Source organism: Hylobates moloch, unplaced genomic scaffold, assembly GCF_009828535.3.
Source record: "Hylobates moloch isolate HMO894 unplaced genomic scaffold, HMol_V3 SCAFFOLD_5, whole genome shotgun sequence".
Taxonomy (NCBI): domain Eukaryota; kingdom Metazoa; phylum Chordata; class Mammalia; order Primates; family Hylobatidae; genus Hylobates; species Hylobates moloch.
The window spans coordinates 145052868-145078332 of NW_026652280.1; the positions used below are offsets into that span (position 1 = coordinate 145052868).

Sequence of the window (25465 nt, forward strand, 5' to 3'; positions counted from 1 at the left end):
GTCACAGAGGCAGAAAGTGATAGGTATGAACATCTAGTAACATTGTTGAAGTTTAGAAAGTTTTGGGGAACATGCTCGGAAGAATGATTGAAGCCAGATAAGAAAACATCATTAACGTCAGGAAGATTGCCTCGAATGCCTAATTTAATAGACAATGTCGAACCTTCATGGCTTTTAGAGCAGGCAACAAAAATGATCTGAACTTTCCTGTAGGAATATTGAACCATGTGTAAAATGCATTGAAATGGAAAGAGTTCACACTGAAGAACCTCCTAATGGAGGAATCATATCATTGTTTCTGGCAACAGTGGCAACGATGGAAAGGGTAAGGAGAGTTCTGAGTCAAGAAGAGTATAAAGGTAAAAAAAAAAAAAAAAGAGTACACACACGCACAAAACAAATAAACAAATTAGCAAAATTTCTGGAAGTTTGAGGGGATATTTTGTGGCCATTACAGAATTCTTTAGAGGAACCAGAAAGTTCCAGTTGCCTGGGTTTCCCAGGAGGTATTATTCTAGAAATCTTCAGAAGGCAAGAGGAAGCTTTTTGGTAAGCAGTTTCCTATTATAATCTTTTCAGCTGACTGCAGAAATGTCTCCTAATCTCTTTCCCAATCACTGTGTACCCATTTTCTCCTCAGACTCATCCTGTCCCATTCATTTATGGTTTTGTTCTCTTGGGGATTAACTAGGCCAAAGAGGTGCTTCTCAGTGCCACAAACTAGGGCACTCATTATATAAGCTCTGTTTAAGAGCAAAGTTTCTTAATGACCCTAAGCTTTGACTTAATTATTCTTATTATAGTTTTACTTAAACACGTTTAAACATAGTAGGTATAAACTGTGTGCTTGTTGGCTTTATATAATTATGTATAAGAAAAACCATTTTACAAGTTCAAGTCAATAAAAACTACAAAACCAATAAAATTTACATTAGGATCATTAATTTAATGGACAGATGAAGTTGTTTTGTCGAAATCAAATTGCTGTTCACCACATAAATGACAATCAGGCTGTTTTCAGTTTTTATGCCAGAGCTATCTTGTCACTTGCTATGACAATTCTCTCAGAATTTTCTACAGTCGAACTATAGAGCAATCTTCATCAGGATTTCAAATGATATTGGTTACCCTTTACTTAGCAGGTACACTTCATTTATCTAAGAAATACACTTCTCATTAGCCCTAGACAATAAAGGGGTACAGCTTGATCCAGTGATAATCTGAACCTAGATGTGTATTGTGAGCCAGAAGTGAGTTATGTATAGAATTTGGTTCATGAGTTGTTATCCAGATAATCTGCAGTATGATTATTGACAAACTTTTAGGCTACCAACATACATCTAATTTTTTAAGAGCTCAGTACTGAAGCAGATGTTTGAAAAATTGTCCCTTGGCCCAGTGATGGGCTGTGAACTGTTGCAGTGGTGCTAAATTTGTTCTTTGGTTCTTTAGGAGCAATGACATGTAATTCCACGGGATATTTTCTTCGTATACAATTAAAGTCTGGTTACTAGTAAAATACTATATAATTTATTCAGAGTTACAATGATTTAATGTTTATAAGGCAAATTTTGTTAATACTAGGTTTGTAGGATTTTCTTTCTTCCTTTCTTTATACTTTCTTCCACAGGATGCTTGGTGATGCTGAGAAGCTTGCAGATGTGAGTGGCACTTCCACCATCCCCAGGAGAGCTGCTAGAATGTTGTGAAACTTTTCTTATGCTGCTGCTGATTTTCAATTGTTACTGTCCTTGGCTTTTATTTATAATTTTCTTCTCATTTAGTCTCACCATAATGCATTTTGTCTTCTGTTGTTTAACTCTATAGTGGGTACCAATGCTTAATTTTACCACTAATTTTGTCTTTAAATCCTTTTTTTTTTTAAGACAGTGTCTCCCTCTGTCACTCAGGCTGGATGCAGCAGCACAATCATAGATCACTGCACAATCAACTTACTGGACTCAAGTGATCATTTCACCTCAGCCTCCCAGGTAGCTGGGATTACCAGTGTGTGCCAGAACATTCAGCTAATTCAAAACAAAATTTGTTTTTGTTTTTTTGTGGAGATGGAGGTCTCGCTATGTTGCCTAGGCTGGTCTCAAACACTTGGGCTCAAGCGACCCTCTGCTCCAGCCTCGCTAGTGTTGGGATTACAGGTGTATACCACCGTGCCTGGCCCGCCCTCTAATCTTATCATTAGTGTGTCTCAGATGTGTGTTGTGAATCATATGCGCATCATCTATATCATCTATCTCTAACCTCCTCCTCCAAATTTATTTGTACAGTGAGTGACCTTTCATTGCTACTATGAAATAATATTTCCAATGAAAATTGAGAATAGTCCAAGTGTTTTTTAGGGTTATTTGCCATGTTTAAATGGATATTGGTTAAAATAGTTTGAGAGCCACCATTCTAATTAGCAGGAGGTCCAAAATCTGGCTATTTGTCTTTGTCTCTGGCTCACTCTTCAGAAAGTCACACCTAGAATTGTGTACTTTAACTTAATTATCCTTATGTAAGCTTAGTTTTCATAGTTTGTTGCTTAAAATTCCAGGATGACAGCTCACAGTTTTAATAAGAAAGGACTTAGAATGGAACCTTAATGTAATTCTAGCCATAATAGGTCAGATTTGGTATAAAACTAGTGTATGTTGGATGAAATCCAGATGGGTTCATTACCAAATGACCCAGAAGGATCTAATTATAGCACTTTCATATAGAACGTGGTCCCATAGAATGGGTTTCAAGGATAGCATGGTGAGAATGTAGTGCAAATGAAAAACGAAATGGATAGTTCTTTTGATGGATGAGAAATGTAGGCAGGAAAAGGGCTAGAAGAAATATCCTGGGGAACACAGATGAGGATGATATAGAAGACCTGAATCTGGAGTTATTTTAAGCATTGGCCTTGGGGTATGAAAGGCAAAAGAAACAAAAAGCCAAGTCTATCAAATTTAGTTGAATGTCAGAGAAGTCCCTGGCTAAAATCATTTGAAACTGTTTTTCTAAAATCAGTTCAGTATGTTCGGTATTATTTTTATTTTTACAACTAAGTTATTTATTTTAATACTATTGAGCACTATAATAAACCACACCTCTCAGAATATTTTCTAGTGTTTTCAAGAATGTTTCCATGCATTTTCTGCTCTCTGGGTTATTTAAGGCCTTCCGTTGTCTACTCTACTAATTCCTCTAGGTGTATAATTACGAAAATATGATTTTAAGACAATAAGGGAAAAGCTTAAGTGTTGTTTTTTGCTGTTTTTGTTGTTGTTTTAGAGAAAGCTGCTGAGGGTTATGGGCAGCCTAATAGAACTTTGTCATATTTTATTTTATTTGTATTTCCAATGTGTTTCTTTATTATTTGCAACCAATTAAAGGCCTTACCCATGAGATATATAAGAGACTTTGGTAAGTGCAAATCAATGGCAATACTTTTGAAAAAAAGCTTAATGGTTATTTGTGGCAGGATTTGCAGCAACGCTGGCTTTTAAAAGATTTCTTCAGAGTGAAACAGACAATGTGGACAGTGACATATATAATGGCAACACTCTTCCTTGAAAAAACAGGAATTGCCAGGATGGTCTGTGTATACAAATCTATTTCTGAATCTAATTTCTTAAATTATCTTAAAGACACAACTAAGGCGTTTCTTTTTCTCTAGTTATTTATTTTTCTGTGGAAATCTACACATGTATAAAAATTACAGGGTGAATAACTGAAGTTGTATTAAAATAGTTTTTTAATCCTGCAGTATCTTATTCAAAACCTTACCTTTTCATTTTAGCTTCCACCTAACATGTGCATCTGAAATGATGTTTTCTTAAACTCTTAATGGCAGTTATTTAGGAAAAAGCTTTTGATTAATTCAGTGAATGATAACTCACACTCTGCATTACCTCGCTGCACTTTTTTAAAGCAGCATGGTAACAGCTATGTCTAGAGTATTGAAATTCCAGGGCATCAGGACAGGTGAATGTGTGGATTTTAGATTTGGGAACTAGAAGTGGTCAGTTTCAGCACAATTTTGTCTTCTCCAAGTTTGTATACTCCCCACATGCCCCTTCAACCATGACTAGCTGTTCCCATACAATTTTTGCCTCTGGGATCTTTTCTGTTTATGCCCCGTCAACCATCTCCTCTCTTGCTTGCCAACTATGTCCTCCCATTGGTCTATTTTTCCACTAGAAGACATTTTCTGGTCTTTCTCAGTGACTATGTATATAGAAAAAAAGGAGACCATTTTGAACAAAAATGTATTTATACATTTGTCTCCTGAAAATCAGAAAACGTTTCATCTCTCCTAGACTTAACATTCTTCACATGTAATAACAAGGTCATATACAATTGCATTGTCTTTGCGCATATAAACAACTTCCGAGAATTTATCCAGGCTTTTCAAAAGTACAGTAATTCATTGGTTATGTCTACATAATGCACAAACATCCTGCTAGAGACTTTAGTGAATCATCAGTTGTTTGGTTGTTATGACACAAAACATTTAGATATGTTTGATTGGAAGATAACAAACAACTGTTTCTTAATATCTGTGTAAATGGGCATTGTTTGGATAATAGTATAGATATCTTTTTTTTTCCATTTAGCAATTGTGGTTTCAGGAGATGTAGCTTTGTGAGTGCAATTAAAACCCAGACAATAATTTATGTACTATAAGCCCATTACTGATACTTTTTTCTATAATCAGATTATAGAAAATAAAAATGTTAGTTTCAGTTTAGCACACAAGTTCATTTTTATACTGTTTCCCAGAATTAACAAACCTTTAAATATGTGTATATATGTGCACACATACTGTATATATAAAGTTATATGGATAATTCACATGATTCAGTTTTTACAAACTAAGAAAAATTTATTTTATTATGCAGTAATAGACCAAGATAGTAACTAAAAAATTCATATTTTATTCTCTCAAAAAATGTGCAAAGTAATGGATTTAGCAAGGAAAGGGGAGAGACAAAAGAAATATTTACCTAACCTACACTTGAAAAGTTACTATTTATTACATGGTAAGTATCAACACACTTTTGTTTTTGTTTTTTTGAGACAGGGTCACCCAGGCTGGAGTGCAGTGCTGCCATCTTGGCTCACTGTAACCTCTGCCTCTTGGGTTCAAGCAATCCTTCCACCTCAGCCTCGTGAGTAGCTGGGACCACAGGCATGGGCCACGATGGCTGGCTAATTTTTGTATTTTTAGTAGAGATGAGGTTTCACCATGTTGCCTAGACTGGTCTCAGACTCCTGAGCTCAAACGATCCACTTGCCTCAGCCTCCCGAAATGCTTCGATTACAGACGTGAGCCACGAAGCTCAGCCAACACATTATTTTTGACAAATGAATACTTATTTATTTGTTTAATCGATTTTTAAATTCCTTTCTTCACTTCTTTCTTCCTTCTTTCCACCTAGGAAGGCTTCATTCTGAAGGCTCCCCTGTACAACATGTATATGCCTTAAATGAATTTGAATGCTTTGGCCCACACATACTTCCAAGTCCTTAACTTGACTAGGCATTTTGCACTAACTTAACCTGGAAATTAATTTTCACTAAATTAACCTGGAAATATATCCATATTTTGTTGTAGATTTTATTTTATATTTCAATGTATTTTTGATACTAAGTTTTCTAAAATTTTCCATTATAACTCCATTATATTATATAACTCCATTTTGTTTGAATTAAAAAATAATGATGGAATCAAACAATTCGTCTGGTTAATTGACCAGCTTATCCTGTCATAGTTACGGAATTTCTTGGTCACTACAAGTTGAACCACTTATTGACTCTTTTTCTCCTTAATTTAATTTAACGAGTGTTCATTCAGTACCTGTCTTGTACTTGAGAAGATATATGCTTATAATAGATCGCTGACTGAACTAGGTTCAGTGTAGTCAAAACAGATCTGTTAATGTAAAAAATACAGAAATAACATGTATTCTTTTGGTTTTTGTGGTTTTGTACTTTGTCACCCATCATTACCCCGATGCTTTCTAAAATGTACTTTTAATGCAAAAATGTCTTACTCATAAAAAATAACTTAAAAACAGTTATTGGTTCGTAGCTATTATCTGAATAACATACAGCTTAAAATTGTGATATAAGTAAAATAATTAGGATTTAAAATAAGTTGATATACTAAAAGCCAGAAAATTTTATACATTAAAATCTCCACTGTACAAATAAAAGAAAATTATTTTAATTCAGTATGACATAGCAAAATAGTTTGGAAGTTGATATTCTTTTCAAAAATTCTTTTTAGTTTCTATTCATTGCCCATGTTATGTGCATATCAGAATATTTGATAATTACTTCATTAAATTTAGTCTGTACTAAATTGTTATAATTACTTCAATGTTTATTTACTTTATATTGTTCCTTCCTTTATGGATTTAGCAACATTTATAAAGTACCAGAAATATAGTTGCTTCAACTGTGTGTAATTTGTGCAGTATTATTGGCTCAAATTGTGACAAGTCTTTGAAGATAGAGGAAATTGTATATAGAATCTAGAAGAGCAATAATTAATTCACAATACATTTATTCAAGAGGTAGATTTATCTTTGTCTCTGACACTAGGCGTCCAAATATTTGTAGATGTTATTTACACACACATACATATACACACCCATACATATACATACATGAGTGCTTACATTTTTGGTCATTACAATTGGTTAAACAATAACAAAATGGAAAAATACCTCCCCAAATTATATGAATATAATTTCCTTAATATTTCCAAAATAACACCAATAACAAGAACAACAGATTACTGTGCTTAATCAACACTGTAAGTTTCCTCTTTTTTTAGCAAAAATAATAAGATGCTCATTTCTTAATGAAAGGAGAAAGAGACAAATAGTATGAAATGCTTAACCAAAGCAAATGAGTTAAATGAGCACATATTCGTTAATGAAAATAAAATGAAGATTTTACCAAAATAAAAATTCACTCTTGCTGAGAAGGAATATTACACGACCTCCCATCTTTAGGACTTCAGTCAGAAGGAGCTTGAGCTTGGCTTCCCACTGTTAGTGCTAAAGAGATTAGTGATGTAATTGTCATTGAATCTGATGTCCTTCTGAAAAAGGAGCTGAATTTGAAATGCAAATCAGAATTTATTGAATCTTTTATGACACAGAAAGAATTAAAGGACTCTGGTTTATGATGTGAAGAAATGAATGATAACTAGGTGAGAGCTATGTTTTTAGCAAAGTAACAAAATGAAATAAGCAATGAAATCAGACTCTTTGAGGTTTCATTTTAATATGCAAACAGATTTTTTTTACTAATATGAGGCAATTAAAAAATTTAAATATCATTTTCTAGACATGTAATAATTCAGACAACTACTTCTCTTTTTCCAAGCCACTTAATGAGCTCAAATGAAATCCATATACAAATATTAAATATTTGAAATTCCCATTGTTAACAGTAAGATTTGCATGTATATAAACATCATGCCTAGTAATTGTAACTCTTAATTGTGCCAATAATAGTAGACAAATTTGTTTTGGCTTCAGGGAATTGAAGGAACCTGACATTTTCAAGAATCTATATGTATATTCTGCAATGTGACATTAAGATATAAAACCTGTTTTGGAAAGGCTGCAGTAGAGAGGAAAACACTATAGAATCCTGGAGCTTGTTGGACTCAATCCAAAGAATTTTAGTGTGTAAAAATGCATTTTGTAATCCAAAGGCAGAATTATATAAAGTCACCATTAAAGGAACATCAATTGTTGTGTTTAAGAAAAAATAACAAAAAAACAAACAAATTCAAAAAAACAAAGTAGGTTTCTGTTGAAACAATGTGGTTCTCTAACTTGACCAGGAAAAATAAAGGATGTCATAAGCTATGGTTCGTTAACTCTTTGGATTCTGTGCGTTAATTGTGACATGGATACAGCATGCATCACATGCCAAATCTAGGCACAAGAAATGTAGCAAGCTGTCCCCTTCTTCCAGCAACTTGTACTTTTTTTGTGTGTGGAAGTAAGAAATCTTTGGAGAATATACACGTCTTAAACTGTGATTTGGGGTAAAAGGTCAATATGAGTTGAGAGAAAAGAGAAATCACCTTGGGCTGGTGTTCAGCTGAACTATGAAGAAAGTATTGAATTTACAAAGGCAAGACAGAAAGAGAAGGTTATTTCAGGCAAGTGGCATAACATGTTAAAAGGGAAAAATTTGAATATCAACATTAGGTTGAATGACAATAATAATAATAGCAAACATTTATAGATTACTTGAGAAAGATTCTGTTCTAAGCACTTTATATCTACTACCTCATTTCACCATCAATCTTTGTCTTATGGATGAGGAAATGGAGTTACAAAGAAGTATGTGACTTGCCTATGGAGGCGCTGAGATCCAGGCCAAGGTCACCTTGCAGCCAGTTTGCTTTCTGGGGTGCAATGACCGAATGTAAAACTTGTTGTTGATTGTGGGAAAGAATCAACTTATTGCTGATCCAGCATAGACATCTTAGTTGGTTTTATTAACTAATGTCAGGCATGACAATACTCTATTTTCAAATCAGATTCTTGGACTTCTCTGGCTTCAGCCACTGGAAACTCCGATTCTAATATTTGTGAAAATAAAATTCTGGTCATATGGCCAAAAGTGAACAGTACATAGCCAAAGTGAAACACTATTTTGTAGCCACTTTTAGTTTGTCTATTATACTGTGTTTCTTTATTGCCCCAGAGAAAATTAAATTGGTCAATTCAGTGGAGAAAAATAATCAACACGAAGGTTTGAAATGACCAGTTATTTAACTAGAAAAATGGAAAAGTCTCAATTTGTAGACACAGTCTAAATGTGGAAAAATCATTAAACACCAAAACTCGAGGCAAACTTTACAAGTTCTCTTTCTAAATTAAAATCACAATTAATATTATAAGTCATTACACTATAGAGCGAGATATAAATGTAATTAATTGATGTTAGAAATATCATACAATTTAATAGAATTATTTTACTAATAGGCTTGCAATTGAGACTCCTTACTATAAAATAAATCATTTTGATGGACTTTTTAGGGGGGAATCCTAATAGACACAGTTAATACGTATTATTTATTCCCAGCAATGTTTTTTATTATGCACATGGGCCCAAAGGCTGAAGCAATGGGCAAGAATTTTTAAAAATAAATTGAAAGAATAAATAAATGAAATAAAATTAAGGCCACATGTCACTTTTTTTTTTTTTTTTTTTTTTGTAGGAGGTTGCAATTTGACTGTTTGCTACTCCAAGCTTGTTGGGTCTGGTTTCAGGTAATCTTGCAATTAAAGGCCTATTCCTCAAATAGTCTGGGGAAGTCCCTAGTGGCATGTAGAGAAAGCAATAAATGAAGACTCAACTTCGGCAGATCCCCAAGAATCTTTTTTTTTCTGTTAAAAAGTTTTTATTTTTATTTTGAGTCTTTATTATTATTATTATTATTATACTTTAAGTCCCAAGAATCTTAAACACAGTCCACACAGCCCTTGATAGCTGTGAGGCATCCTGGCAGTTTAAAGGGATACTTTCCCCTGAATAGGTAATTTTGAAGAGGTGTTCAGTACAATATTAGACAGTTTGTATCATCAGACATGGATTTATGTAAGGTTCTTGACAATCACAAAACATGAAAAAAAAATGCGGACCAAAAGAATAGATCATTTGTTAAGAAATTGTCCAGAAAAGGCATCAGGAGACAACTCTATCCACCTTTCTCTTGATCATTCCATCTAAGGGAAGAAGGAAGAAAGAAGATGTCTGGAATGCAATGTGGAATTTGTTTTAAAAAATGCTATTAAGGATTTACTTCTAATCATTCCTTGACTGTATGATTATGTATTATAATGATGTCACAACACCAATTTTTTGATGGAATGTCAGAAACATTTCACAAGTCTATGACTCCCTGAAAACTCAAGTGCTTTTATAACTCCTTAAAGTTACTATAATAGGCATTATTCTTTCTTTTAAATGACTGTCAGAGGGACCTACTATTACCTTGATGCTTATATTTGAGAAACTTTTGCTCGAGCTCTTATACACCTTCATGGCAACACTCAATTTCCAGGCTCTTTTGTGGCTTCCTCTTTCTGCTTCTCATTATGTTGAACCAGCTGAATGTTTTGTCTGTTTTGATCAGCAAGGTTAGAAGTGAGCTGAATTCTGAACATTTTTCACACTGTTTTTTAGTTCTGCTTAAGAAATATTTACTGAAGCTCTGGACTCATAAAAATGAAGTGGATTTTGAGACTGTATTGATGTAATCGAAGAGGAAGTGTTGTCCATTGTTACTATATCCAAAACATTTCAGAAGTACAAGCAGAAAAGTATGTCTCTATCATCAGAATTTAATATGAAATCATGTTCTTCTTTTGTCATACAGAAAATTTGTCATAGATTTTATCTGCAATAAAAGCTATGTCAGTGGTGCCACATAATACATTTGTAAAGGTTAGAGACATTTTAACCCTCATCTGTGACCAGAATTATAATGGTAAGCAACCCACTGAAGCACCAACGGCAGATTAAGAGTGTAAAATTTTTCTGCAGACATTAATGCAAAACAGCGTAGGAATCCACACATTGTAATGCAGTGTGGTCATTTTGAATAATGTCCTTGAAATTACAAATTTATTACATAAGTAAAAATATATGATTACAAATTCCATCAATCTTATGTCCTTGTCACGGATTTGTGTTTTTAGAGTCCAGGGAGATTATTCTGTTGTACTGGTTAAACTCTCAAAAAGGCCTGTGAAAACATAACAGTCACATTATTTTAATGACTTCCTTTTTGAAATGTGTATCGTTATAAATCATGCATAAGAAATAGCGAATTCTCAGAAATACAGGTTTTACTTATATGGATTTTAATTTCCAAAGTTTATATAATTTTCTATTTTTGAATTCTGTTTCCAAACAATTTACTTTCTCCTTTAATTGCACATTATATTTTTATATTATTTTATATTAAGAGCTAAATTTCAGATGCTAAAACTTTTCCATCAGGCAGTTGAGCAATTGCTGAGCAGCCACAGAACATACATTTAAGTCACTATACTCACAATTAGTTCACAAGAGAACTACAATTCAGAACCGGTAGAAAAATAAAATATATATTTAGGTTTTTTTCCCCACTGGGTGTGCGCAAGAATCGAATGCAAGTTTTGTTTAGGAAAATCCAAATAAACACTATTTTGTCTGAATAGCTCAGACAGTGGAATTGCCTCACACTGGCTTCTGGTCATTTTATTCTAAAGTGCCAAATGTATTTTGAATACATGACAGTTTAATTTAGTTGGTTTAATCCACAGTTTCAACTTTTGCCTTTTCTTTGAAAACAAGTTTCATAAAAGTATCTGCAGAAGTCTTGTTTTGATTACCTCTTATCCTTCAGCCTTAGATCAGTATCAGTTTTTTTCTCTTGCTCATAATCCATTATAGAAAATACTGTAGCTTTCTACAGCACGACCAAAACTCCACATTACGTTTGCAATTTTCCGTAATATTTGTATTGTATGAAGTAAAAATGTTTGCTTTAAGAGACATCTGCTATAAATAAAATGACAGTGTAAATTTTCAAGAGAGCTGCACAATTGCCATAAAGGCTCAAAACATGAACCTTCTAGAGTCGGTTCCAGCACTTAGTGATTTTCCAATGGGTCAACTGTGTTCACCTCGATGCTCTTGAACCCCCACCCAACTCCTGGTTCTCCTCACCTCCCTCTCAGACCCCGACATTACAATGAAATTAGCCTGTAATGCTTTCAACGCCCTTGCAGATCAGCTTTCGTTATCAGGAAAACATGTGAATGGCATTAAAATATGCTTCCCATTCTCACAAAATATTTCCTCAAAATACTTTAGAAACTCAAACCAGTTCCTTCAGATTCTGATATTATCTTTATTGAAAAGCATTGGCCAGCTTGAAAGCGTTGACCATCCAGGTCAGAGATATATATATATATTGTTTAAGAAGTTTCCAGAACTACCTATTAAAGCTCTGCCTCAAGTGAGATTTGTTAGGGAGAGCAGAGACAGACTTGCATTTCTTTATCCAAATTTTCCTGTCAGTCTTCTTTAAAAACAAGTAACTAGAGTTCCCATAATATGCTCTTTTTGTATGACAAAATGTTTTCAGTTTCCTGAAATGAAGAGCTTCGTAGTGGTTGTTGTCAGAGATTGAATTGAGACATCAATGATTAAGAATGACAATGACGGGCCAAAGATGTATTGAAGTTCAGAAGAAAGCAGGGACAGTTTATTTAAAATGGTTACTGAAGAATATAAGGAAATTTATTTAAAAAGTCTTCATTGATATCATTTATATATTTTTTAATATAAAAAGTTAAATCAGAGCACTAAATAGTACTTTAAAATTCAAAATATAAAATTCTGTAGAATAACAAATATATTATATTCGAGCTTTGACCTTAATAAGGGCTTAAGGGGTTGATGGAGAAATATGTAAATTAAGGCTCATTGTTTTTTTGATAACAAGAAAGGAAGTGCAACTCGTGTGAATATTTCTTCATTTATTTGCTGCATATCTAGTGTGAAAGTACTTTTCAGTAGTTATAGAAATATATTTTAAATTGCTTTTTCATTATAATACCCCAAAGACAAAATTATTTTATTGGAAAATTGATTTGCTATCAAATAAAATAAAAATAAGAGTTTAAAAGATCTAAACTAAACAAATGATAGAAATTTATTTGGCTCACAAACATTTACCAGATGTCTTACTATGTATATAGCGTATAACACACACACACACACACACACACACACACAGACATACAAAATATAGATATATTGTAAACCTTCTCATGTTTATTGTTCTCAAAAATGACTTTTTATAGTAACGGAGAAAATGTTAGCTTGCCACTTTTTCAGACAGCAAGTCCCCAACGAACATCGAAATTACGTAAATTGTTATGACTATCAAAACCAATTGCCACATTTTCTTTTACAAAATACTTCCTCTTCTATAAATAGTTTAATTTCCCCTATCTCTTTGAGTTTTTTTTAACCTTTTCCAATGTCCTACCCTGAAATATGTGTGAAATTCTATCAAAAGCTTTCTGATATTACCATAAATCACTGTGTAAGCAGAGCTATTGCTTATCTGTCAAGCGGACTTTTTTCCTTTCTTTAGCAATTTTCTCCATTTCTGTATGTGTGAAAGGTTTTCCCTGACTTTTTTTTTTTTTTTTTGTGAGGACTGTATCTTAAAGGTTTTGACTTTTAGTGAGGGTCTACGATAGAAACCTGTTTATAGAATAACCTCATGACACAACAGAGTCCAAAGAAAAACATCTCTTTTTTTAAAACAAGTATTTAAAGAAACTAATTTCTGTATAGTAGGCCATATCCCTATGTTGAATAAGCAAATTGATTGTGTCAATGTATTTTTCTACCATTTTAAAGTTCATTTTGGTTGTATATTTTACATGCGATGAATGTTTATTATTTTTCCAGTTATTTATTTTTAAATCTCTTACAATTATGTTTCATTAGTAGTACATGGTAAATGTTAATCTTTTTATAAGAATTATTTTATGAGGCTCTACTGTACCTTGTTAGTCGTAATTTTTGACAACCATGCAATTATCCTTTTTATTGTGAGCATTCTTAAAAAATTCAAGTTTAATTGGATGAATATTCTGCTTTGGAAAGAAGTTATGATGATATTATATTATGGACTGTGTAATCTGGGAAGAGGCTGAATATTGGGTTTGCTTTATTCCTGCCACAGGCAGGCAGGGATGAACTGAAATTTCTATTTTGGGTAGTGCAGGGAAAAGGTCACTCTGAGGATCCAGACTTGGAAAGATTGTCATGATAATGGAATACCTAGAAACTACTTTAAAGAAGAAAATTATAAAGCCCTCTGCGTTGTGCCTGGGGGGCTCATCAGTTGACTGGAATTTTCTGTTTCACACTCAATGGCTTGTCCTGCCATATCTCTAATTTTACATAAATGGCACTTCAGGTATATTTTAAAATCCTTTACAGAAATTAGACAATCAATTCTTCCCTCTACAGCAGACATACATTAGACTTACAAATAGACTAAAAAGCGAAATAAAAAAGATATGCTTTTGTACCTATCCATATTGAAATCTGTGCCGCATTTTTAAAAGTTCATGTTTGTCACCAAAAGACCATGTATTTAAGTTGTTCTCAAAGCAAAAACAAAAATAGTAAACAATGACAACAAACAAAACCCTGGGAATGTCAAACTTCGTTCTTGAATGGTAATTTTCTTTTTAGCACAACTACTCATATAGATGCATTCACTCTCTCACCATATATCATAAAAAGAAGCTCTCTTCTTACTTTTATTTTATTTTATTATTTTATTTTTTGAAGACAGAGTCTTGCTCTGTCCAGGGTGGCATGCAGTGGCCCGATCTCTGCTCACTGCAACCTCTGCTCCTAGGTTCAAGCGATTCTCCTGCCTCAGCCTCCCAAGTAGCTGGGATTACAGGCATGCGCCACCATACCTGGCTAATTTTTGTATGTTTAGTAGAGACAAGGTTTCCCCATGTTGGCCAGGCAGGTCTCGAACTCCTGACCTCAGGTGATCTGCCTGCCTTGGTCTCCCAGAGTGCTGGGATTACAGGCATGAGTCACTGTGCCCCATCAGAAGCTCTTCTTTTACCAAGCTATATCCCTTGTACATTTAATGTCTTTATAGTGTGTAACATGGCATAATAATTGGGAGTGCCGCTTCTGGAGATGATCCATTCTGGGTTCCACACCTGCAGCTCTCAAGTAGTAGCTGTGTGAGCTTAGTAAAGTCACCAAACATGGATGGGTCAGTTTCCCCATCTTCAAAATGAAGCTAATGATAGAAATTACATCAAAGTGCTTTTATGGGATTAAAAGGCTAATATTTTAGCTAGTACCAAATTAGTAGCTAAATATATTTACTTATTTAAATTAATAGATTACTTTTTTGAGCAATTGTAAATTACAGAAAATTTGCTTCCAAAGTACAGTTTTTATGTTACACCCACCTGCCCCAAACAGAAATGTAATTTCTCTCATTATTAACATCTAGTATGGCACATTTATTAAAATTGACAAACCAATATTGATACATTATTGTTGACTGAAGTCCATAGTTCACATTAATGTTCATCTTTTGTGTTGTACAGTTCTATGGTTTTGACAAATGGACAATGTCATGTATTCCCTAGTATATTATCACACAGAATAGTTTCACTGCCTAAAAGTCCTCTGTGCTCCATCTATTCATCCCTTTCTCTTCCCCTCCAAACTCCTGGCAACCACTGATGTTTTTACTCTCTCCATAATTTTATCTTTTTCAACATGTCACATAGGTGGAATCATATAGTTTTTAGCCTCTTCAGACTGGCTTTTTTTTTTCACTTAGCAATATATATATATGTGTGTGTGTGTATATATACATACGTGTGCATATATATATATATCTATATATATATATATTTTAAGTTTCCTCTATGTCTTTTCATGGCTTGTTAGCTCATTTCTTTTTATCACTGAATAGTATTCCATTGCATAGATGTACTACAGTTTGTCCACTCACCTATTGAAGGACATCTTGGTTGCATCCAATTTTTAGCAATTATGAATAAAGCCACTATAAACATTTATGTGCAGGGTTTTGTGTGGACATAAGTTTTCAACTCATTTGGGCAAATTTCTCGGAGTGTTGGATCATATGGTAGGATTATGTGTAGCTTTGTAAGAAAGTGCCGAAGTGTCTTCCAAAGTGGCTGTACTGTTTGCATTCCCATAGCTGTGAATGAGAGTTCCTGTTGCTCCACATTCTCACCAGTACTGGGTGTTGACAGTGTTTTTGATTTTAGTCATTCTGATGATATGTAATGTTATCTGACTGTTTGATTGGTATCTTGTTTAATAAACATTTATCAGCTTTTATGTACCAGGCAATGGTCTCAGGACTAGGATTGCAACAGTGAACAAAACAGTCAAAATGCCTTCCGTGAAGCTTGTATTCTAATGAGGTGGAATCTAGGAATAAACAAATTAGTGAGTAAATATATATAATCTATCAGATGGTGATAAGTGTTATTATGGAAGAAAATGGAGGAAAGAAGACTGTTGGGGTGGGGGCTACAATTTTAAATTTTGTAGTCAGAGAAGCTTCATTGAGAAGACAACATCTGAGGAGAGGGTGAAGGAAGAAAGAAAGAAGTCATGAAAACATCTGATGGAAGAGTTGCAGCTAGAGGAAATATCAGGTGCAGGCCAGGCGCGGTGCCTCACCCACGTAATCCCAGCACTTTGGGAGGCTGAGGCAGGTGGGTTACCTGAGGTCAGGAGTCCAAGACCTGCCTGGCTAACATGGCGAAACTCCATCTCTACTAAAAATACAAAAATTAGCCGGGCGTGGTGGGGGGCACCTATAATCCCAGCTACTTGGGAGGAGGCTGAGGCAGGGGACTCTCCTGAACCTGGGAGGTGGAGGCTGTGGTGAGCCAAGATTGCGCCATTGCACTACAGCCTGGGCGAAAGAGCGACACTCCGTCTAAAAAAAAAAAAACAATCAGGTGCAAAGGCCCAGCAGAACTGTGCCTGCCTGGAAGATATAAAGAACAGCAGGCAAACCAGTGTGAGCAAGTCGGAGGTGTTATGAGAGAGGTCATTGGGGCTTCTTTATGGAGGACCTGGTAGGACATGGTTAGATCTCTGCAGTTTACTGTAAGACAGAGGGAAAGCTAACCAAAGGTGTTGATCAAGAAAATGATAGGGCACATCCTATCTTCTTAACCATAATTGAGCAGCTGTACTGAAAATAGGTTGTAAGGGGTGAAGGGCAGAAACAGATAGACCAGGTAGGAAGTACTATAATAATCCAGGTAAGATTTTATGTTGCTTGGATTAGGGTTGAAGGCAGCAATTTCTACCTATAAAGTGCTTGTAACATTGCCTGTCACATAGTATTATAATTATTATTTTTGTCACTAATATAAAAAATACAAAATATCCTTTTTTTCTACATCATGTTTCCAACAATTATGACATCATAGTCTGATGTTAATTATTCACTATGTTCACTAAAATTATAGCTGAGTTATGGCTTCTAAAAAAATTCGACTTCTTCTATTTTGAAAAGTTAAAAGAGTTCTTATTGTGATTAGATTTTCATGACGTTGCCTGGATTTATCTTCTAAATAATTTTCCCCTTATTGCAATATATTTGGTTCATTTAAAATATAATTAGGTTCCAATTTGCAATCCTTCTAACTAGAAAGTCTGTTGTATGAAATAAAGGGAGAGGCTTGTTAAAGTTTTGGGCTCTTAAACATTTTTTCTTTTCCCTGGGAGTGCAAAATTAGGAGGCGGAGTGTGGTTACAATAGTTGTAGGATTATGAATAGCAGGCACTTTGGTTGAAGGTTCAGATCTCTCTGAAAGTGGGACTAGGGTGGGAAGACTGTGAGAAGATAACTCTTTTTTAGGAACAAGAGATTAAATATGGAATGTTAAATGTTCAGCCAGCTGTGAGTGGGAGAAATTGAAATCAACCCTGTCATTCTTCTGCTTTTGCCTAAACCAGAATACTGTCACTGAGTCTTAGGATGCCTACGAAAGCATCAAGTGTACTTCGAATGAGTAAGAAGAATTCTAGAGATACCCTCCAGTAACTGACCACCTGGTTGTAGCATTAGGCAGTCCTCTACATGGATCCCAATGACGACCTAAGTGTAGATGCAAATGTAGACATGCATTCACTTAAGAAATATTTATGAACACGATCTCTATACTAGGAGTTCTGATAGGGACTGGGGGATTCAGAAATAAATAAGTTCTTGTCTCATAGAACTTACATTGCAGTGGTGAAGACAGCCAATAAACAATAAGCAACTGAACATATAATATAGTGCTACACAGTGATAAGTGTGAGGCAGAAAAACACAAAGGGTAGAGGAATGCAGAGTGACAGAATGTGCATTTTGGATATGCTGTTTAGGGATGAGATCTCTGAGGAATTGGCATAAGAACAAGACATAAATGCAGCAAAGATGCAAGCTGCCATGTATATATTCCTGGGGAAAGCATTCCAGGGAAAGAAAATTCCAAGCGTAAATCCTTGAGGTGGGAACATTTCTGACGTGTTCTCAAGGAGCAAAGAAGGCCAGGTGACTGCCACCGAGGGTGGGAGGAGAGAACGGGAGGGAGAGGAGGCTGAGAGGCAGTTAGTGGACAGGCTGGGAAGAATGTTGAGTTTCTGTGTCATGGGAAGCCAGTGATAGCTGAGGCAATCAAAGTGTTGTGATCTGATTTTCATGCTGGAAAGATTATACTGCAGAGTAGTGAGGGGAGGGAAGCACAAGAGGAAATAGAAAGCCCAATCACGTAGCCATTGCAGAAACCCAGGGGAGACCAGGACGTGGACTAACTTCCCAGTGACTGACTTTGAGGTGTGTTTTTGTAGGTAGAGGTGACAGTGTTTGTTCATGAATTGGATGTGAGATGTGGGATTAAAAGAGAGAGAGAGAGAGAGAGGATTGGTGCATAACTAGCTGTGTAAATGGTGATGACATTTTACCAAATGAGGAATGCAGAGTTGAAAGAAAGAAGTTGGAGTGCAGGGAGGATTTTCTCAGAGTAAGAAAGAGGTGTTATCTTTTTGAGTTCCCCATAAAGTCTGCAAGTTCTGAGAAATTAAAAACAATTTTGATCGTAAACAACATACTTGAGGTAAGATAGATTTTATTCCCTTTGAGATGAGCATGATATTTTCTATAGCAGTGATTCTCAAAACTTGTTCTGTGGCCTGTTAATGCGCTTTAAGCAATCCCCTGAAGAATCTCAAATTGATTCAAATGTACAGGTGTTCCCCTTTATTCTTAAGGAAAAGTTGGGTTTTATTCCATTGACTTGTCTTATTCTTATCTTTATCTATAACTAAGATTTCACTTTTTTTTTTTTTTTTCTTCAGAGATGGGGTCTTGTATGTTGCCCAGGCTGGAGCGTGGTTGCTATTCACAGGCACCCATCATAGGGCATTACAGCTTTGAACTTCTGGCTTCAAGCGATCCTCCCCTGCCTCAGTCTTCCTAGAAAATGGCACTACAGGGGCACTCCACCACATCCAACTACTAAGAGGGTTTTGTTTTGTTTTACTAGTAATCTAGGATATTAACATTTGTTATTTATATACCCAAATTAACAAGCTGCTAGAGCATACTGAAGACTAATTCAGTTTCGCATCCAGAAGTATTTGACAAAGCTTGACAATATTCCTTCAGTTTTAGGGGAGGACAATTTGTTATTAGTGAAACGGAAACGTCTGTGTTGGCCAGGAATTTTAATTGCTGTTATTCTTGCTTGTTAATTATAAATTAATTTTAGTTTAGCTTAATTATTACCATTTTATTTTCTTATGGGAAGTATAACTAAGCTTACAGTGTGTAGCCATGTATATTTGGTCCAATATTATTTCTGGATTGTAATATCCCCAAAGCATTGAATCCCAGTGTACTAAATTTGAATATGAATTATCCATCCCCCCATTGCTAAAACAGATGTCTACATAATTTCCTTCCTTCATTCCTCAACTTGCTTAAGCAGTGACACTTTATCATTATTACTGAATTCCTTTTCCACTGGAAGAAGTGATCAAGTAGAATAGGTAGATTATGGAGTCTTTGCTATAATATGATCAAATAATTGAAAAACTATTGGTATACGTTCAAATATTTGTTTCTTCTAATTTTTCCTCATTGTCAGGAGGCACATTACTGATAAGTTTTAATTTTTTTTCTTCTGCAATTAACCAGATGTACAGGCAGCATAGTAGAAAGACATTCAAAATTTGGGGAATCATCCATTTCCTTCATTTAGAGTCAACTAGGTTTGCAATTAAGTTTTGACTGCCCCAATCACTAGCTGTTTAATCATTAACAAGTTACCTAACTTCATAGCCTCAATTTTTTCATTTGTAAATTGGGATCATAATATTTTCTAATTTATTAGTCTATTGTGATGCTTGAATCAGATGATAGTAGTAGTGATGGAATAAATGAACTTTATGACAAGTCAGGGACTATTTAAAGTACCTTACAAACATATCAATGAGAAGATGATAATAACAATATTAGCCAGTATTTTTGGTGCAAGATTGAAATAATAGATGATTTAAAAATCATTCTTTTTTTTTTTTTTTGAGACGGAGTCTTGCTCTGTCGCCCAGGCTGGAGTGCAGTGGCGCAATCTCGGCTCACTGCAAGCTCCGCCTCCCGGGTTCACGCCATTCTCCTGCCTCAGCCTCTCCGAGTAGCTGGGACTACAGGAGCCCGCCACCACGCCCGGCTAATTTTTTGTATTTTTAGTAGAGACGGGGTTTCACCGTGGTCTCGATCTCCTGACCTCGTGATCCGCCTGCCTCGGCCTCCCAAAGTGCTGGGATTACAAGCGTGAGCCACCGCGCCCGGCCTAAAAATCATTCTTGTTGGGCCGGACACAGTGGCTCATGCCTGTAATACTAGTACTTTGGGAGACGGAGGCGGGTAGATTGCTTGAGCCCAGGAGTACAAGAACAGACTGGGCAACATGGTCAAACCTCATCTCTACGGAAAATACAAAAATGAGCCAGGCATGGTGGCATGCACCTGTAGTCCCAGTTCCTGGGGAGGCTGAGGTGGGAGGATGGCTTGGGTCCAGGAGGGGTTTGCAGTGAGCTGGGATGGTGCCACTTCACTCCAGCCTTGCTGACAGAGCCAGACTTTGTCCCCCGCCCCCCCCCCAAAAATCATTCTTGTCAATGCTAATAGAATAATTTTAGTGAGACTGACAGGTTGAACCTTGTTATCAAAAGTATCACTTTTGGATGTAAAGAATAAAGAACTGATCTGGTGTAGAAAAACATGAATTGTAGAGTAGAGTGTCTTTCCATTATATGCGATAAGACTAATTACAAAGACTTCTTTTATATGAGAGACTGTGCTAATGACCAAAGATGAAACTTTGCATTAAGAATTTATCTTTTTAAGTGGAGTAAAAGCCATTTACTTCTAGAGATATAAATGGTTAAGGATAAATGAATCTGTAAGTATATCCTAGTTATACACTGACTTGAAATGTTATTTTCTCCCTGTTTAAGCAAAAGAGACTACAATTAATTTTGACAGATGTGGCATTTATCTGATAACTGCCAGCTTATTTTCATACAAATTACCTGATGTGGTTTGGCTGTGTCCCCACCCAAATCTCATCTTGAAATGTAGCTCCCATAATCCCCACATGTTGTGGGTGGGACCAGGTGTGAGGTAACTGAATCATGGGAGTGGGTTTTCCTGTGCTGTTCTTGTGATAGTGAATAAATCTCACATGATCTGACAGTTTTATAAAGGGCAGTTCCCCTGCACACCCTCCCTTGCCTGCCACCATGTTAGACATGACTTTGCTCCTCTTTCACTTTCTGCCATGATTGTCAGGCTTCACCAGCCATGTGAAACGGTGAGTCCATTAAACCTTTTTTTCTTTATAAATTACCCAGTCTCAGGTATGTCTTTATTAGCAGGACAAGAATGGACAAATACACTACCCAATAGCAAGATTATTTTTGATGATCAGAAGTCTTGTCTGAAAAAAAAATACATCAAGTACTAAGGGGAATGTGATGCTAATCTGGGAACCATATTTGCCCTAAGAATGGAAGGATTGTGAACAACTATCTGTGAAGAAATGCAGCACTAAGGTGAAAAAATGCCAGGCAAGGTAAGGACAGTCTGGGAAAGTGCAAAGAAGGAGGGAAAGAAAACAAAGAAATGGAAACAGAGATTGTTTATCCCTGAGTCCTAGTACATAAAGACATTATTATTAACATTTCCACAATACTTTCACTTTGTGTTAGGCGCTTACAATATAACAATGAATTTCAAGATGGGACCAGGAGGGTAGAGATGAGGGGAAAGGTCCAAGTTGGCAAAGAGTGTTCCAGATTGCCTTGACTCTTATTGCCAAGCCCAGTTTTTCCTCTAACTCCCACAGCTCTCCTAAGTCCTCTTGGAAAGGAAACTGGACCGTGATTTTTGCCTAACATTATTTCTTCTTATTCTCTGCTCCCCTGGATTGTCAAATACAGTGCTCGTCCTCTTCCCCTCCTGCCCTGACAACTGGCTTGGCCAATAATGTCAGTATAAGAGTAGAAAGGGATGCTGCTAGGAAATCCCAATGTTTATCTCTAAGCAGTGGTTTCACTAACTAGAAAGCCTCCAAAACGTGGGCAAGGTTTTAAACAGGGCACAAACTATTAACTCAACTTGGTGCATGAGTCAATAGTTGTACAGTGATATAGAATTCAATATGCCACTTAGTGTTATTCTAATGTGGGGCTCACATATTTGTTGGTGAAACATTGCTCTTTGTGGTAAAAATTGGGTAGTTATTTTCTAAAGTTAGTATCATATTTTAATAAGTCTAAAAAGTGCTCAAGGTATTACAGAACTTCAATGAAAAAGATAAATGTTGAGGTTTTTAGAAGCAATTATGTTAGGAACCATTGCTAGGAGATGTGAGGCTAGTTGTAAAATGTATTTCTGAAATCATAAGTTGAAAGTTATAGGTGAAACCCAGCCCAGGGACAAAAGGATTGGGCTCTGTTGGTAAGTTTTAGGACATCCGGTCATTCATATTAAAAAGGCCATTTTCTTTCTTTTGGCCCTTACTTCATCTAAGACTTTCGAGAAACTTAGGAGGTTCTCTTCACACCACTGTGAATAAATGTAGCCACACTTATGTAAAATGAAGTGCAACAGCACCAGAATTGGTTGGTTTTGTGATGCTCCACGAGCCTGGGTCTTATCGGGTTGAGGGTTAGGAAATAGTCCATGTCCTAACTGTGTTGGTCATGTGATTGGAACAGGCATTGCTGGAGCCCTGCTGGTATATTCCTGAATTGCTGCCTGATTCCTGAGCCTCCTGATTTGTAGCCTGGGAATGCTGCTGTCTTGAAGGACTCTGGGAGGATATTTAGGAAGCAGTCAAGTCTGTATGGTTCCCTTTATTTGATTAATCAGAGATCCTTACTATGACTTTTTCATAGAAAGTATTTGCATTACTATTTATAGTAATGTTTTCATATGCCACTTTTCCCCCCGAACAATGTCTCTTTTGAAATGACAACATAACAGGTATCATAAATGTATATACTTTACCTAGGGGGCAGCTACACCCAAAGAAAACTTTTTTTTTTTTTTTTTTTGAGTCAGAGTCTTGCTCTGTCGCCCAGGCTGGAGTGCAGTGGCGCAATCTCGGCTCACTGCAAGCTCCGCCTCCCGGGTTCATGCCATTCTCCTGCCTCAGCCTCTCCGAGTAGCTGGGACTGCAGGCGCCCGCCACCACGCCCGGCTAATTTTTTGTATTTTTAGTAGAGACGGGGTTTCACCGTGGTCTCGATCTCCTGACCTCGTGATCCGCCCGCCTCGGCCTCCCAAAGTGCTGGGATTACAAGCGTGAGCCACCGCGCCCGGCCAGAAAACTTTTTAAAATAAAGGCTAAAAATTTTTCTCTAAAGTCGTGTGATCATGAAGTTCTGAAAATGTGAAGGGTCTCAGGACAATGAAGTCCCTACATCAGAGAGGGGTGCAGTGCCACCACTGTTAGTGCCACTAGAAATCCCAGTGTACTACAGGTACTGCAGAAAGGGAAGCAAAGCAAAAAGATTCACGTGACATCTAATTTGTTTGACTACTTACAAGTTAAGGCTTTGAGAATCAGAATTATCAGAATCATTTAATTAGATCAGTCAGGTCAGCTTTGAGCCATTTAAGCTGCAGAACTTGCATCTAAGACGAAGGCTCATTAAGCAGACTGCAGAGCTAGAATGTCTGCATTTGAATCTCTGCTGCTCTCTACTAGCCGTGTGACCTTTGGCAACTTATTTTATCACTCTGTGTCTCAGTTTCCTCATCAGTAAAATGAAGACGATAATGGAATCAACCAAATGAGGTAGATTATAAGAGTTAATATATGGAAAGTACTTAGGAAAGTGCCCAGTGCCTCAACATGGTACATACTATGTGAGGGTTAGCTATTATTATAATTGACCAGTTCTTTAAGACTACATCTTAAGTTCTACCACATCTATCGTCCCCAAATTGCTGAATTGCCTACTTGTCTAAGGCAAGGCTTCTATAAAATAAGAGGAAAATAGAGCTTCAATCTTAAGCTTAGTATCATGGTTACATATGAAATATACATATCAAAGCCAAATAAGTGCTTGTTACTATTTTCATCATTATGATTTTCTTACAACCTCAAAGTATGTGACATAGTGTTATTTTTTTGCCTTTTGGCATATGAAAAGTGGGACTATTTTAATTCTTTAGTATCATTTAAAGAATTCACACATTTGCTTACTCTGGAAAGCCTGCAATTGTGTTTACTAAAACATATGGATGTTTACTATAAATGCTTCATTCCTAGAATTTGCTTCCACATGTGCTATCAGGCATAATGGTAATATTTTAACTCCGGTAAAGTAATGCATGCTCTAGAAATGTGTACAACGTGCCTCACAAGATAATTTTCATCCTCATGTTAATTATTTGAATAAAATGCAAACATTCAATTGAATGTAAAAATTGATCCTATACATATTTATTTGTTCTCTTTTCAGGGTAAATTCAATATGACTACTACGAACATAATTTCAACTGACTTCTATGAAGAAGATTTCACAGTCACCTGAAGCAACAGCCTGCAGCTGTCATTATGGAAAGCCCCCAAAAGGAGCTTGGAAATCTTGGGAGGATTTCTTAAATCTTATGAAAAAAGAGAAACAAATAAAGTAAAAGTAGATTTCTTCTCAAAAAGAAATATGAAAATGTAGCGTTAGAAACCAAGGAGGGCTTAATCTGTTGACATTTTAAACTCTTACTACCCAGATTTCTCATTCATTGTTCATTTTACATTCTTATGAGCTTCATTTCAACAGTGCTTAAAAGTTGCTGCATATTCTTAAGCCACTAAAACAGATGCAAATTGAGATGTGGGATTTCTGGGCTTTAAAAGTAGCTGCAAAACTGTTTTTTAGAAATGGATCCCATACTAACAAGGGATAAAAATCAATGCATCAAGAGAAACTAGAATACAATATGGTGTGGCTCACAATTAGAAAATATGAGTTCACTTCATTTTGTTTCTATCTAAATCAATCCTGAAAACTTCACTGATTGCATGTCTCTCTTCTTTTCAATGTATCCTTTAAAGGGCAGACACATTGATGGAAAATAAATGGACCAAGATGGGCTTTGTGAATCCCAGATCTTACTGTTGGTTTGTTTATAAACACTAGTATGTGAAGGTTACAGTCTAGCATTTATTTTTGCCCTCTTCAGGATACTGTGAGTCAAAATATTTCACATAAAATGTACTTTTTTGCTCTGGTTTTCTATATTGTTACCTTTATATTA

At 35.8% G+C, this 25465-nt stretch overlaps 1 long non-coding RNA gene across 1 annotated transcript; it reads left to right on the top strand.

Annotated features, from left to right (window-relative positions):
• The first annotated feature begins 1611 nt into the window (after positions 1 to 1611).
• Positions 1612 to 25294, top strand: LOC131383633 (uncharacterized). Its single transcript, XR_009213796.1, has 3 exons — positions 1612 to 1661; positions 21571 to 21767; positions 24670 to 25294. It is a non-coding gene; the product is annotated as an uncharacterized LOC131383633 (long non-coding RNA).
• Positions 25295 to 25465: the final 171 nt, after the last annotated feature.